The sequence below is a fragment of the Asparagus officinalis genome, chromosome 8 (assembly GCF_001876935.1).
Source record: "Asparagus officinalis chromosome 8, Aspof.V1, whole genome shotgun sequence".
Classification (NCBI taxonomy): Eukaryota; Viridiplantae; Streptophyta; class Magnoliopsida; order Asparagales; family Asparagaceae; genus Asparagus; species Asparagus officinalis.
Window position 1 is genome coordinate 68,345,483 of NC_033801.1, and position 14,711 is coordinate 68,360,193.

Here is a 14,711-nt window from a genome sequence, read left to right on the forward strand (position 1 = left end):
AAATAGATAAAAGTGATGTAAAAATTATTACAATTTCATAATTCATAAATTTTAAATATTCTAATCTAATAAGAAGAAAATAACAAAGGCACATACCTGTTGAAGGAGGTGAAAGTATTATGAAAATTATTATAATTTTTGATATAAAAAAGGTCAAACATACGATTTAATTAATTACTTTAAAATAATCTAATCTAATAAGAAGAAAATAGATGAAAGTGTTATGAAAATTATTGTTATTTCTTAATATAAAAAAGATTAAATAGGTAATATAATTAATTACTTTAAAATAATCTAATCTAATTTAATAAGAAGAAAATAACAAAGGCATATATCTATAAAAGGAGATGAAAGTGCTATGAAAATTATTATAATTTTTTAGCTTATATATATTGGCATGATTTTGCATGTGAGAAAATAACAATTATAAATAGAGTTCTATTTAAATAATAATAGTATAATTAAACTTTGAAACTAATTATGCAGTACCAAGAACTACTTGAAGTTTAGTCGGTGAGAGATCGCCATGTTGTGTCCTTAGATCGCAGTCATTTATTTTAATTTTTCTTTTTTATAATTTTGAGAACAACTCTTATCTCTTTAATTTGTTTGATAGATTTTGTAATATCTCATCCATATTATGTACATTTGTATGTCTGCGCTATTCCTAGGTTCGACATTTAGAGTCGACATTATTTGTCTCGTTGATTTGTTTGGTTTTTTGCATGTACGCCCTTCATCTTGTATACATTTGTCAAGTTGGCATTTAATAATTTCATTAAGGTTTACATTTCAATTTAAACTATATCCCTATCTTTATACTATGTATATCCAATAAGAATTCATCAATTTATTAACTTATTTTTACTTAATGGATTAGTATTTGAATTTTAAAGGTATTTTTGTCCACTGAAAGATTTTCTCGAACTCGTGCTTTTAAAAGGAGTATGATACATATATAGAGAAGTTCTTATGTCAACTTAAGTGGATCATTCACTAAACTTTTATCCATTGATGATACCTAGGGATCCATGCAAGATATGAAGAGACTTTATATATATATATATATATATATATAAGTTCATCTATATATAAAAAACCAGAAAAATACCTTGTAGAGTTTATTTGAAATAATTTCCATCCATGAGCATATTGTATTTTCTAGTGTTGTTTTTTACGAAATAGCAAAATAATAGTTAAAGAAGGAGCAAATGATTCTTGTCATGATCTGAGTTGACTAGTATAACATCTTATAATTTGTTGCAAATAAAAATAAACTGGGAGGGGTATATTAAGGGTTTGAATCAGGGGTGCATTCGGTCTGAATACGGCTCGGATAAGTTGCTTATCATATCCATATCCACGTACCCATCTCGTATGGATACAAATATAAATACACATATACCTCGGTAAGGAAAATTTATATTCATACTCGCTAAAACCGGATGCAGTTACGGATATAGATGCGAATATATAAGCGAATATGCATGCAGATACAAAAGAATATGAAAAAACTGGATAGTATTGAAAAAATATAGCTCATGTGATACAAAAGAGGTCATTAATATGTTTATTATAACTAAAAAGCTAATACTAGACAACTTGATCATCAAAATTAACCACAACTCCATAATTTAAGAATCAAAACTATTGTAAGAGTATGACTAATCTATATTCAGATATTTTGGATACATATACAGATATTTCACTACAAAACTATATCCGTAACCATATCCTATCGATTATAGATTTGAGTAACTATATCTGTATCCCGATGGATACAGTTACGAATATTTCTTCGAATACGGATAGAGTTTAGCACCCCTAGTTTGAATGAAAAATAGTTGTCAAGCTATAATTAATGATTATAGATAATTGTATTAATTGCGGGTGCCGCCAAAATATGTAACGTTTGTAAACATGAGTGCAAAACATATGGAAAGGAGGTGGAAGAGTATGTAAAGGATTTGAAAGAGGAGGAAAATAGTAATATCTAATAATTTACTAATTAGTTACATGGAATATCAAGAGTCAAATCTCTAAATTTGTGCTATGTGGATTCTAGGTGTTCTCTTCACTATATAGTATAGATTAGGAGTGCTAAACTGTATCTGTATCTGAGGAAATATCCATAATTGTATCCATTAGAATACATATATTGTTACTCAAATTTATAACCGATAGGATATAGTTACGGCTATGGTTTTGTAGTGAAATATATGTATCCGTATCCGAAATATCCGAATATATATTAGTCATACTCTTACGATAGTTTCAATTCTTAAATTATGGATTTGTGGTTAATATTGATGATCTAGATGTCTAATCTTAGCTTTTTAGTTACAATGAACATATTAACGGCCTCTTTTGTATCACATGAACTATATTTTCCTCAATATTATTTAGTTTTCTCATATCCATTTTATATCCGCTTACATATTTACTTATATATCCGCATCAATATCCGTAACGATATCCGATTTTAGCGGATATTGATATGAATTTTCCTTATCGAGATATATTCATATCTGTATCCGTATTCAAGATGGGTAAGCGGATATGGATATGATAAGCATCCTATCTGAGTTATATCCGGACCGAATGCACCCTTACTATAGATAAATTGACAATTTACATTCCAAAACCTAACTGAAATAAATATCAAGGAAAAACACAAAATAATAATAATAAAATCAAAATTGACCATCAAATCTTCATGTGTCTTGTACCTCACAAATGAAAAAGCTCGTGACTCTTCAGCCCTCCATTCAAGAACAACTCATTAACATAAAAGCAAAAAAGAAATAAATAAAAAAGAAAATTTTTCAAAAATCCATATAAAAGAGGGAGTAGAACCATAGTTCCTATAGTAAAAGTCTATCCACCGAAAAAAATAAAAAAGAAAAAAAAGAAAAATATACATTGTAAAGTTTATGTATGATCCAAATAACTACACGCCTACAACAGGGCTGTTCTACTACATAAACAATGCACAACGAAAAAAATACTAACATGCATCTATGAACATAAACAATAAGTTTAAGGTTACTGATTCGGATCTTTTTTGTAAGATCGTCATGTCTTTCTTGATCAATGGTCGGAGGGCGACCAAACCATGCAACTGGCAAGAAGCCTCTGCATATCACCCCGCAGCTATCGCATAAAGCACGAACTTGATCGGAGCAGGAAATGATAGTTTTGTGAAGGTTTATAGCCTTTTCTCTCTTATTCCTATCATGAAAACCATATATATATATATATAAAATTCTTATGTTAACTTAAGTGGACCATCCATCAAACTTTCTATCCATTGATGATATCACTAGTAGAAAACAGGGCATTGGTGACGGGAAAATCCGTCACCAATGCCCCAAGTTTCGTCACCAATACATATTGGTGACGAAAATGGATCCGTCACCAGTAAATCCGTCACCAATAAGTATTAGCGACGGGTTTCTTCGTCCTCAATGCTCATTAGCAGCGAACAATTATTGGTGACAGATTTTCTTTGGCGATGAGCAGTTCCCATCGCCAATACACATTGGCGACGGGGCAATCCGTCGCTAACGTTTTAAACATTGGTGACTGATTTCCCCGTCGCCAATGTGGAAAATCCGTCACCAATGCCCCAAGTTTCGTCACCAATACATATTGGTGACGAAAATGGACCCGTCACCAGTAAATCCGTCACCAATAAGTATTAGCGACGGGTTTCTTCGTCCTCAATGCTCATTGGCAGCGAACAATTATTGGTGACAGTTTTTCTTTGGCGATGAGCGGTTCCCATCGCCAATACACATTGGCGACGGGGCAATCCGTCGCTAACGTTTTAAACATTGGTGACTGATTTCCCCGTCGCCAATGTGCATTGGCGACAGGATACCATCGCCAATGTACATATTTACGCCAAAAAAATTTAAATTTTCTGGTAGTCTCCCATACGAGAATACACATATAGCCTGTATCGATATCAATCCAATGACAATATTTAACAATATATCATAAAATCAACCATGATATACATTCACATTCCAAATGAATACTCATCCATCATCATCCATCAATCCACAATATCGAACAATACTCATCATATAATCACAATACATCTCTCATTCCACATTATAATTACAACCATAATATTCAAACAATATTCATTCACAACGCAATAAAACCACAAGTATATTACATATAGGTAAAATTAAAAGTCATAATATGTCTTAACAAATCTAAAACTAGATAAATATAAGAATAAGTCTCACTCACCCCTCGTCATCGTCGTTATCGGCATCCCTGTTATCAGCGTCGTCTGCATTAAAACATCACATTGTATTGCTGCTTCCTACGGGAGTACCTCCTCTAACCTGAAAAGATTATCACTCCACATAAGATATATATATACACCAAAAAAATCATAATAAATACATATGTGTTACGTTATATATGTAAAACCCCAAAAATTTGTGATATATATATATATATATATATATGATTGATCATGATATATGGATATTTATTTTGATAAATACAGTTAAATGGTATGTGAATAGTATACCATGTGTTTTGAGTATAAGCAAGTTCTTTCATGAGGAAGAAAAGAGTCGAAACATGCACAACAGTCAAAATCATGAGAACTAGAAATTCCCAGTCCGGTTGACCGTCACGGTCGACCGCGAGACCTGCAGAAAGTTTTTCTCTTATTTTGAGTTGGTTTCGGATTTCTAAAGCCCATATTCATTTTTTCTAGTTTATATATTAAATTTTCATGAATTTCTCAGTTTCTCTAAGAACCCTAACAGCCACCAAACCCCTATAAACGCTATTTTGATTCTTGAAGAATATTGGAGGCTTTCAAGTGGATTTTCGGGTGATTTTTGGCTTTTGAATTGGAGATCTGCTTTGGCTTAGCATCCTAAACGTTTTACTACAAGTTTTAGGCGAGTTCATCTCTGCTAATCCCCCTCCTAGTTTTTAAAACGTTTTAAAGGGTTTTTAACATATTTATTAGAGCCAAATTGACTAGTTTATGAATAAAAGTCAATTCTTTTGTATTATATGTATAAAGACTAGGTCTTTCCATGTAAAAAGGTTTAAGAACAAATTTACAGAAGATATTTAAGATCTGGACATGATTTAAATGTTTTTTAATCTGATGAAAGATGATTTGTGCTTTGTGTCAAGTTCATGTGTATGATTAGGGTTTCAAATATAAATTTCATGTAATTTATCATGTTATATACATTGTGTTGCTCCCAGAAGTTTTTAACTGCTGTTTTCATGTTTCCATACAAGATTCATATCGTTTTAATCATGTTTGAATTACCTAAACACGGCGTGAACACAACACATACAACCATATTGAGAATCTAGAATTTCGGTTCACGGTCGACCGCGCCCTAGTGGCGATCGACCACGTGCAGGACAGAGGCCTGCGTAGGCCCTGGAACCCGTCGCGGTCCGTGTAATTGCGGTCGACCGCCAAGTGTATTTTTGGCCTGTGCATGTTTAAAATCGTCTGTTGAGTTTTCGAGCAAGTCTCTCAACCTTGCACTGTTATGATACGCTGTTTATAAGTTGTTTAACATCTGAGATGTTAGTAAACACCAGATATGGACACGTACACCGAGATATGTACACATATGGTTAAAATATGTTGTGTTAACATACTAAATATGAAAAGTATACAAATATTATGTTTCCGGGATAGGAAGATGAAACCTATTTCCTCAGGGCGATTGAGTAAAAGTATTATAAAAGTATCATCATATTATGTTTCCGGGATAGGGAGATGAAACCTATTTCCGCATAGCGATTGAGTAAGAGTATTACAAAAGTATCGTCATATCATGTTTCCGAGATAGGGAGATAAAACCTATTGCCACAGAGAGATTGAGTAATAGTATTACAAGAGTATCGCTAATATATATAAGAGATGCACATTTGTAAGTAATATAAAGTATAATTTTGCTTCCATATTGAATAATCGTAAGTAGGGTGCTTTCTCTGAGACCGTGTCTTACACGACATGGTATGTGGTTAGTTTTTGTTTGGATGAGTTCCTTTTATGTCAAAATCGTCTACCCGAGTGTAGATCAGGATGAGATATTTGTTCTACAGGTTTGAGGTTTAGAGTATTATATTTTTGTTTGTTATTTATCATTCATAGAGTTTGGAATTAGTATTTAGGGAGTCACAATTTGAGACATGGTATATACATGAGGTTCATAGAGTTTGGAATTAGTATTTAGGGAGTCACAATTTGAGACATGGTATATACATGAGGGTTTCCTTGTTTGGATTATTTCGCTCGACGTACTAACTCTCGTGTTGTGGATTCCTAAATACTAATATCTAGTTAGATGTATATGAATGATTCTATATTTATGTACTCTCTATATTTTCTATACACTCCTACCTCTTCCCCTAGGGAGAGGTGGAGATGTTCTCGCTATAGCGCTTTGACGCTCATTGTTTTCCCCCCTTTTTAGGTAGCGAGTCCAGCACACGGAGAGTCGCAGGCTGATGGGACTTTTTCAGAGATTCCATCTAGCTATTTACTATTTTAGTAGTTATTCAGAACTCCACAGTTAGTTGATTATGTTTAGACTCTAGATTTGTATTACATTTTGTAGAGGCTTAGAGCCGTAGTGATACTTTATTTAACTCATTGTATTTGAGGTTTATTTCAGACTCAGAGATATTTCTATTCTATTTCAGTTAGGCTCATTGATGAGTATTCTCTTATTGCTTCTGTGTATGCTTGGCTTATTCTATTTCTTTTATTTACCTGTCGGTACTTTCAACTATTTGTTGTTTCCACTAGAGAGATAGTGACTGTGATGGTGAAACAGGTCGTAGCATGGTATTTGGTGCTTGAAAGGTTTGACAATCCGGGTATGCCTTGGACTGTAGCCTTGCGTGAAACCTAGGGCGTCACAATATATACCTCTCCTCCACCATGACCTTCATGCTCGTCAAACGCCAACTTAAAGATAACTAAGTATATCAACTCGGGAAGAATCCTCTTCAACGACGGACAATCACTGAGGCGTTGTACAACATCCCAAGTCGATTGTGCACCCCTTAGGTCACGCGTAATAATGGGAATAAATTGAATAAACATGGAGGGTTGAACATTATCCATTAAATACCGCCCAATTTTACCCACGGTGTACGATGTCTCACATGGTTGCTTTGAGGTCACAGACGAGTTGCTTTGTATATTCCTGCTAGTGGAGAATGTCCTAACTTTTGTACTTGATAAATGCACCCTCCCTTTCTTGATTGGTCTAGAGCCATAAACTCCATCAACAATTTTCCTCCATTGCTCTCTAGTCATGTGATTAGAATCGGTAGGAGTGTTCTCTATGCTCTGAAACTGGGACAAGACAAAGTTTTGTGAAGCTTTAAGTGCCTCATGAATAACATATAGCAGTAGAAATAAATAAATTAGGAATTCTAATTAGAAATATATGTGTGTAAATATAAAATTAAGTTTATACTTACATGAATATACTTAATTTTTATCATCTTTTCCTCCTTATCATAGCCCACGGGTGGTGTATATGCTCTTCTAGCAAGAAGAGTTGGTGGCATAGTCAAGGCGTCCTGTGAATAATCAAAATTTAAGCTAGTTCTAATAAAGTATGAAACTAGTAACACGAGTTGAGTTTTAATATTTTAATCTAACCGGATTTTCACACAAATATTTATGCTCAAACCAAGCGTAGGGAGTAGCTCCCAGAAAGTGATCATATAGCTTTGCACTGCGATTAGCTGATGCTATCGAATATTTATCCTTCAAAATAAAGTAATTTGTTAGTATATGCAGTGGTAATATAATGAATTAAAAATAACTAACATTCTTCTCATCCTCCCACTCGATAATGAGAGTTATCCAATTATAAGGATGAACCCTCTTATCAAACTGATGAATCCGTTTCTAATCAATGGTTATATCCGTAAAGTATAAACTCTCAAGTCTACTCCTCCACCTCCAAAGTATCTTTCTTGCTCTACTCATTACGTAATCCCAAGAGTCCGGGTTGTCCTTAAGGCAATAGTGATTCTACAAATTAGGTGTGAAAAAAACATGCACTATTAAAAATTAATTAAATATTTATTAAAAAAACAATATAATGAACAATTACCATGAGCCTCTCCCATATCTTCTTTATTCCATTCCATTGCTGTTCATCAAAGTTATGAGTGATGTTAATATGGTGTGGGTCCCTGATTAAACAACCGATCAAATTATTAAATCTGACAGCGTAATCTCCAACTGGAATGTTGCCTATCCAGCCCAAAATGGCTCGATAACCTTTAGGAGGTATCTTCATTTGCAGATCACTACCATGCCTACCGGCCTTCTCGTAGTCCTTGTTCCATACAAAGACAAAGAGAGGAATTTTTTTTATAAACTTCAATAATTAAATAACGACTAAATCTCAATAGTTTACATGATATTCTTACCAATTTCCCTCAATTGATTTGACATCGCCTTTTCTAATGTCTGCTTTATTATACGATCCTTCTTTAATATGTCATCCCTCCTCCTTTTATAGTTCCTATCGCATTTCTTTTGCAATGTGATAGATTTTTCTGGTAAGGTGATGGAATTTACTGTTTTAGTCCATGGACAGAGACATTCAACCTCCGACTGAGAAGACCCCGCCAAAGACTCGTGTTGGATCTCGTCATCATCGGATCCATTATGTGTATTGTTTATAATATAAAATGTGAAATAAATATTTATATGGAACATAAAATATTCATGGACTTTAAAATTAATACCTAGATTAGGCGATAAATCCCGATGATGAGGTTGACTCATAGGTGGACTCATAGGAGATGCATATGTATCTGTCCCCGCAATATCTATGAAAGTAATAAAAATGATATAGGTAAATAAGTTTCTCAATTAACTTAATAAAATTAAATAAATTAATACCTTCAACGGGTGAGGATCTATGTACAGATAATGGACTACAAAAAGGTCGTGAGGACATTCCTACACATAAAAAATAAAATTATAAATACGAAATATGCATATTTATATCACAAACATAATTTATTTGAAAAAATTAATATTTATACCTCATGATGAACCTACTTGATTATGGGAAACTTCCCCTATGCGCTTTATCCTTCGGCTCATCTACAACTTAAATGATTATTCAATTTATGGAAGCAAAATAAGTGAATGTTGAAAATTGCATTGATAAAATAAAAAATATTCATTAAAAAAAAGTTAATACTTTAAATTTTACAAGTATTAAAATTTAGACATTCAATCTCCTACATTACGGATATCAAGCCGATTTTGCGGAGTATACATATTAAAATTGACATTTTACGGGTATGAGTAATTAGGAAAAACTTCTCCTTCAGTCTCATTTGGATCATCAGAACCGTCTATGTTTTCATCAAGAGAAAGTTCAACAAGAGTTCTCGGTTCCTTATACAATGCGATCCAAACCTTCGGCTGCCTAGGATCTTTGACATAAAAGCACTGAGTAGCCTACTTTGCAAACATGAACTTCAAATCGGGGTAAATCTCCTTGTCGAGATTTACAAGATTAAAGCCATATGCATCTCTTGTTATTTCAGCATGACACCATCGAACCTTAAACATCACATAACTACATACGTCTTTTATACCATATGCATAGAATATCTCCAAGATATCTTCTAGTTGGCCATAATAAATTACATCATTAAGTATTGGATTCTGATCTGTCGAGCTTGCATAACATTCTTGAGAGAAGACAACCATGACCCTACTATTTTGGGTAACTCTCTCCTCCTCAATCCCTAACTTTTGAAATAAAAACACATTCACACGATATCCGCTACATTATTTACCTGTGTAGTGTGGCCCGTGTGCGTGAATTCTTATCTCTTCTGATATTGGTAAACCAATAAATATTTGTCTCTCTACCTAATGTTAAACATAATAACAAACGATCGTTAAGAAGTTATTCTAAATTTTTCTCAAAGTTAATTAAGATTAAATTTCACAAAACTTAATTTAGCTGCAACCCATTTAAAAAAAAATTTCCATGTATTTTGGTAATTTGATTCCGTGCTGAAGGCCCAGTTATTTCTAACTGCAACTCCTCCAAATATTAACAATTGATACAACATAAGAGATTAATAATTATATAAATTAAAAAATTATCACTTTTATTAAAGTTAATATACTTACTTTCGATAATTTTCAAAGATTTCCAGATTGTGCAAGACGAATGCATGAGCTTGTTCTAAGTCTAATCTGGAGTAATCCTTGTTCATCTTGGTACTTCCATAAAAAGTGTCATATCTTTTACTAATTTGTGTATTATTATTTGCATCTCCACCTCGCATATATCGAGAGGCAAAAGAAATGCATTCATTTGCAGCATAATGGTCAGCAATCGAACCCTCCGGATGAGCTCGATTGTGTATTATGCGCTTTAAGAAACCTAAATACCTAAAAAAATAGTAATAACTATTAGTTATTAAGATAAAATAATTACATATTAGGTAAAGTGACTTAATTGAATTTTAACTAACCTCTCCATAGGATACATCCAACGATAGTTAACTAGACCTCCGAGTAATACCTCATCTACAAGATGATGTGTAAGATGGACCATAATAGTAAAAAATAAGGGAGGAAGAATAACTCCATTTTGCAGAGGGTTTCATTCATTTCTCCTTTTAGTGCCTTAAATTCTGTAACATTGATAACTTTTGAGCATAACTTTCTAAAAAATCCACAGAATTCAATTATAACCTTTGCTACTTCATCATCAGCCATATTGTTACGAAGTGCCACGGGAAGCAATTGGTGAAGAAGGATGTGATAATCATGAGTCTTAATTCTCAAAAATTTTCACTCTTTCACCTGAACATTATTTGAAATATTAGAACAGTAACCATCTATCTATTTTACCGATTTGAGCACCTCACAGAATTTTTGCATCTCAACCTTTGTCATTGTAATACGAGATGAGGTCAACTCAAATTTGTTGACAGTGACTTCTCATGCTTGCAGATCATGTCGGATATTCAATGCATTCAAGTCTCACTGAGCCCGTAAATCGTCCTTTGATTTCTTACCATCTTGTAAGAGTGTGGACAACAGGTTATCACATATATTTTTTTCAATATGTTTTACATCTAGGTTATGCCAAATTTTGAGCTTTTGCCAGTATGGTAGCTAAAAAAGTATACTAAGTTTTTTCCATCCTTTTGGCAATTCCTTGTCATGTATCTCATCCGTGATGTACACTTTTCTCTTTCATTTTGGTGCTCTCTTCATAATGGAAATGCATCTTGGAGCTAGAATATCCTCTCTTGTATATCGGCTCTTTCCAAACTTAATTTTAGGATATCCCTCAAATAATTCTACAATTTCATCTCCAGTCATTACATGCGGCTCCCCTCTTTTCTCTTATTGGCCATCAAACTTATTCACCCACTTTTTACCTCTGTATTTATTCATTTTCGTAACCATCTTCTGTAAAACCAATAATACATATTTCGACTGTGTTGTAAATAAAAGCCTTCAAAGTTTTGACCACATACGAGACAAGCAAATGTTCCTTTCGTAGACCAATCGAAAAGATTAGCATAACCTGGAAAATCATTAATGGTCCACATAAGAATAGCACGGAGATTAAACGTTTGATGGGAAAATGCATCATATGTTTGGACCACCTTATCCCATCAATTAACGGTTCCATGAACACATCTATGTCATTACCGGGTGAGTGTTTGCCTGGTATCAGCAATGAAAGGATCATATACAATTGCTTCATACAAAGTCTAGGTGGCAAATTATAAGGTATTAACACAATTAGCCAAGTGGACCAACCTAAACTCATAATGCCAAACGGGTTGAATCTGTCACTAGATAGATCGAGTCTAACATTCCTACACTCTGTGGAAAACTAAGGAAAAGATTGATTCACATGCTCCCATGCATCTGCATCTGCTAGATGCCTGAGTTTACCATCAACTACGCGTCCTTCCTTATGCCACCGTATGTTTTTAGCTGTGTCTTTTGTCATATACAACCTCTGTAAACGCGGGACCAAGGGAAAATGTCGGAGCACCTTCACTGGAATTTTCTTCGGCTGCTTAATTGACTCATCTGCCTTTCATGTTGAAGTGCGTGTATTCTTTCTCCAACGAGACACTCCACACTTTGGACATTCCTCAAGCTTCTCTTTATCCTTACAATACAGGATACAATTATTAGGACAGACATGGAGTTTAGTGTAATCTAAACCGAGAGCGCCAATGATCTTATTTGTATCATAACACTTTTCTGGTATGCTATTCTCTCCATCCAAAATTATCTTGTGTAGTAAATTAAGAAGTATTTGAAAATATTTATCTGCCATTCCGCTGAGGGTCTTAATACACATCAGTTAAAGAATAAATGACAATCTACTATACTCTGAGCAACCGGCATACAGATCCTTCTCGTTATCTTCTAATAACTTCATTAAACTTTTAAATCTATTAGTATCACACACATCTTCAACATTTTCGACAGCTTCTATATCTTCGGGAACGTCAAGAACCTCGGGAACTTCTGCAACTTCTATAACTATGACAATATCATTGAACATTGCATGTGTATCGTCTATTCTTAGGTTTATATTTCCATCAGCTGGTTCAATATTGTCGTCTTCTCTGTGAAATCTCCAATATTTGTACTTTTCATCCAATCCTTATATTTCTAAGTATTTTCATATAGTAACTCTATCCACCAAACCGCTATTTTTGCAAAAGCTACATGAGCAAAATAGTAAATCATTCTCTAACTTCCTCGGATTTGCATACGTATACTTAAGGAAAGATTCTCATCTTTCACGATATCGAGTGTCACCTCCCGCTCTTCTTTTCATAATAGAAATATCAATCCACAACTCGTCAGGAACTTGTCTCATCTGTATATTAAGTATACTTATTAATTATCTTAATATCTCATAAAATGTTTTAAGATTGATAGTTTGTACTAAATTATTGTACTAAATTGGACTAAACACTCTCTACGTAATAAACTTCATTGTCTACATTTGAACAAACAATAGGTTAGTCTAAAACTTTCTCGGCTGTCATAGGAAGGCTTCTATCACATTAAGAATATAGTAGTGTAAGACCCCGTAGATTTTGATCATGTTTATGTGCATCAGTAATGGGTTTGAGTGTGCAAATTTCATTATATGCAGCAGAACCATCATATGCAGTTTTTAGTCCATGAGTCGACCCATGATTTTCATGAGTCGACTCACGAAATCGAGTCCTGTTGCCTTTTGTTTCTGCTGAGTCGACTCATTATGTTACGAGTCGACCCAGGAAGTCATGAGTCGACCCATGACTGTGATGAGTCGACTCATTGAGGATTTTCCAGTTTTCTCAGTTCGGGTTTGTTGGGTTTCGGGTCGGGTTTTATCCACTTATATATATACTCCCCTACCCGAAATCACCTCATTTCCATCAGTTTCCCCAGAAACCCTAGTCCCCCTCTCTCCTCTCTAAAACCCTAGGTGTTCTTGGAGATTTTGGGGCGTTTCGAAGGCTTTCTCAGCGGCTTTGTGAGGATTTCAGAGAAGGGATCTGTTCTTCATCATTTCTCAGGCGAGTAACATCTCGCCAAACCCCTCTCCCACGTTTTTAATAGTTTACAATGGTTTTCCATGAGTTTTATTGAGCCCAAGACTTATTTTCAAGTATAAAACAATGTTCTTGTTAGGGTAGATGCTAGAAATAATGTGTTTCAGATTTTAAATCCCCACCCACGAATTTTTGAAGAAAAACCCAGATCTGGAAATATTTCTAAGAAATAAAAACATGAGCTTCCTTTTTGATCAAATGCCCTTTTTCATGTTTAGGGGTAAATTGTTAGATTTAACACATAAGTAAATGTTCCTTATGCTATATGTGAATTTATCTCTGTATCATAGTCTAGAATTGATGGTTATAAAGATGTAGATTAGTGAATTAGAGGGAAGAATCGTGTTGGTGAATTTAACTTGTATTATATGCAGATTTCAGCCCGTAGGTCGACTCACGACTCATCACGAGTCGACTCATCAGGTTGAGTCGACTCATGACTGTCATGAGTCGACTCACGAAGTCTTGTTGTGTTGCATATTGTTTCTGCTGGGTCGACTCGTCAGTATATGAATCGACCCATAAGCCATGAGTCGACCCATGACTGTCATGAGTCGACTCACAGAGTCCTTTTCTGATATCAAATGTGTTCTGTTGAGTCGACTCATATTTGAGTACGAGTCGACTCATCATAGTATTTTCTTTCTGTTTCGTTCATGCTTCTGTTTAAATTACATGTTGGGTGTATATAAGTATTTATGCATACGGTGATTATGAATTCACCTGTTCATGTGAGATGATACTTTGGACACGAGTTTAAGTCAGTACAACAGAGTATGTATGGGAATATAGACATGTATACTTTTTGGTACGCAGTCCTCGTGTTGGACTATAATCCATAGAAGTCCTCGTGTTGGACTATAATCCATTTCAATCATGTATTAGATTTTTGCTAAACCTTGAGCACGTTATTCAATAAAGTTGGATATACGACACATTGTATTTGGCCGGGACATGATAGCTACCTAGGTAGATCATGGCACCTATTGTAGCCTTGTTTCACTTACATGTTATTGGTAGAGATGGGCATGTTTTCCTTTTCC

At 34.2% G+C, this 14,711-nt stretch overlaps 2 long non-coding RNA genes across 2 annotated transcripts; both read right to left on the minus strand.

Moving 5' to 3' along the window:
- Positions 4,113–7,787, minus strand: LOC109822215. The gene is made up of 3 exons (XR_002242056.1): positions 7,688–7,787; positions 7,504–7,605; positions 4,113–4,361 (listed from the first exon to the last, which is right to left on the minus strand). It is a non-coding gene; the product is annotated as an uncharacterized LOC109822215 (long non-coding RNA).
- LOC109822216 lies at positions 8,299–8,868 on the minus strand. Its single transcript, XR_002242057.1, has 3 exons — positions 8,791–8,868; positions 8,470–8,598; positions 8,299–8,375 (listed from the first exon to the last, which is right to left on the minus strand). It is a non-coding gene; the product is annotated as an uncharacterized LOC109822216 (long non-coding RNA).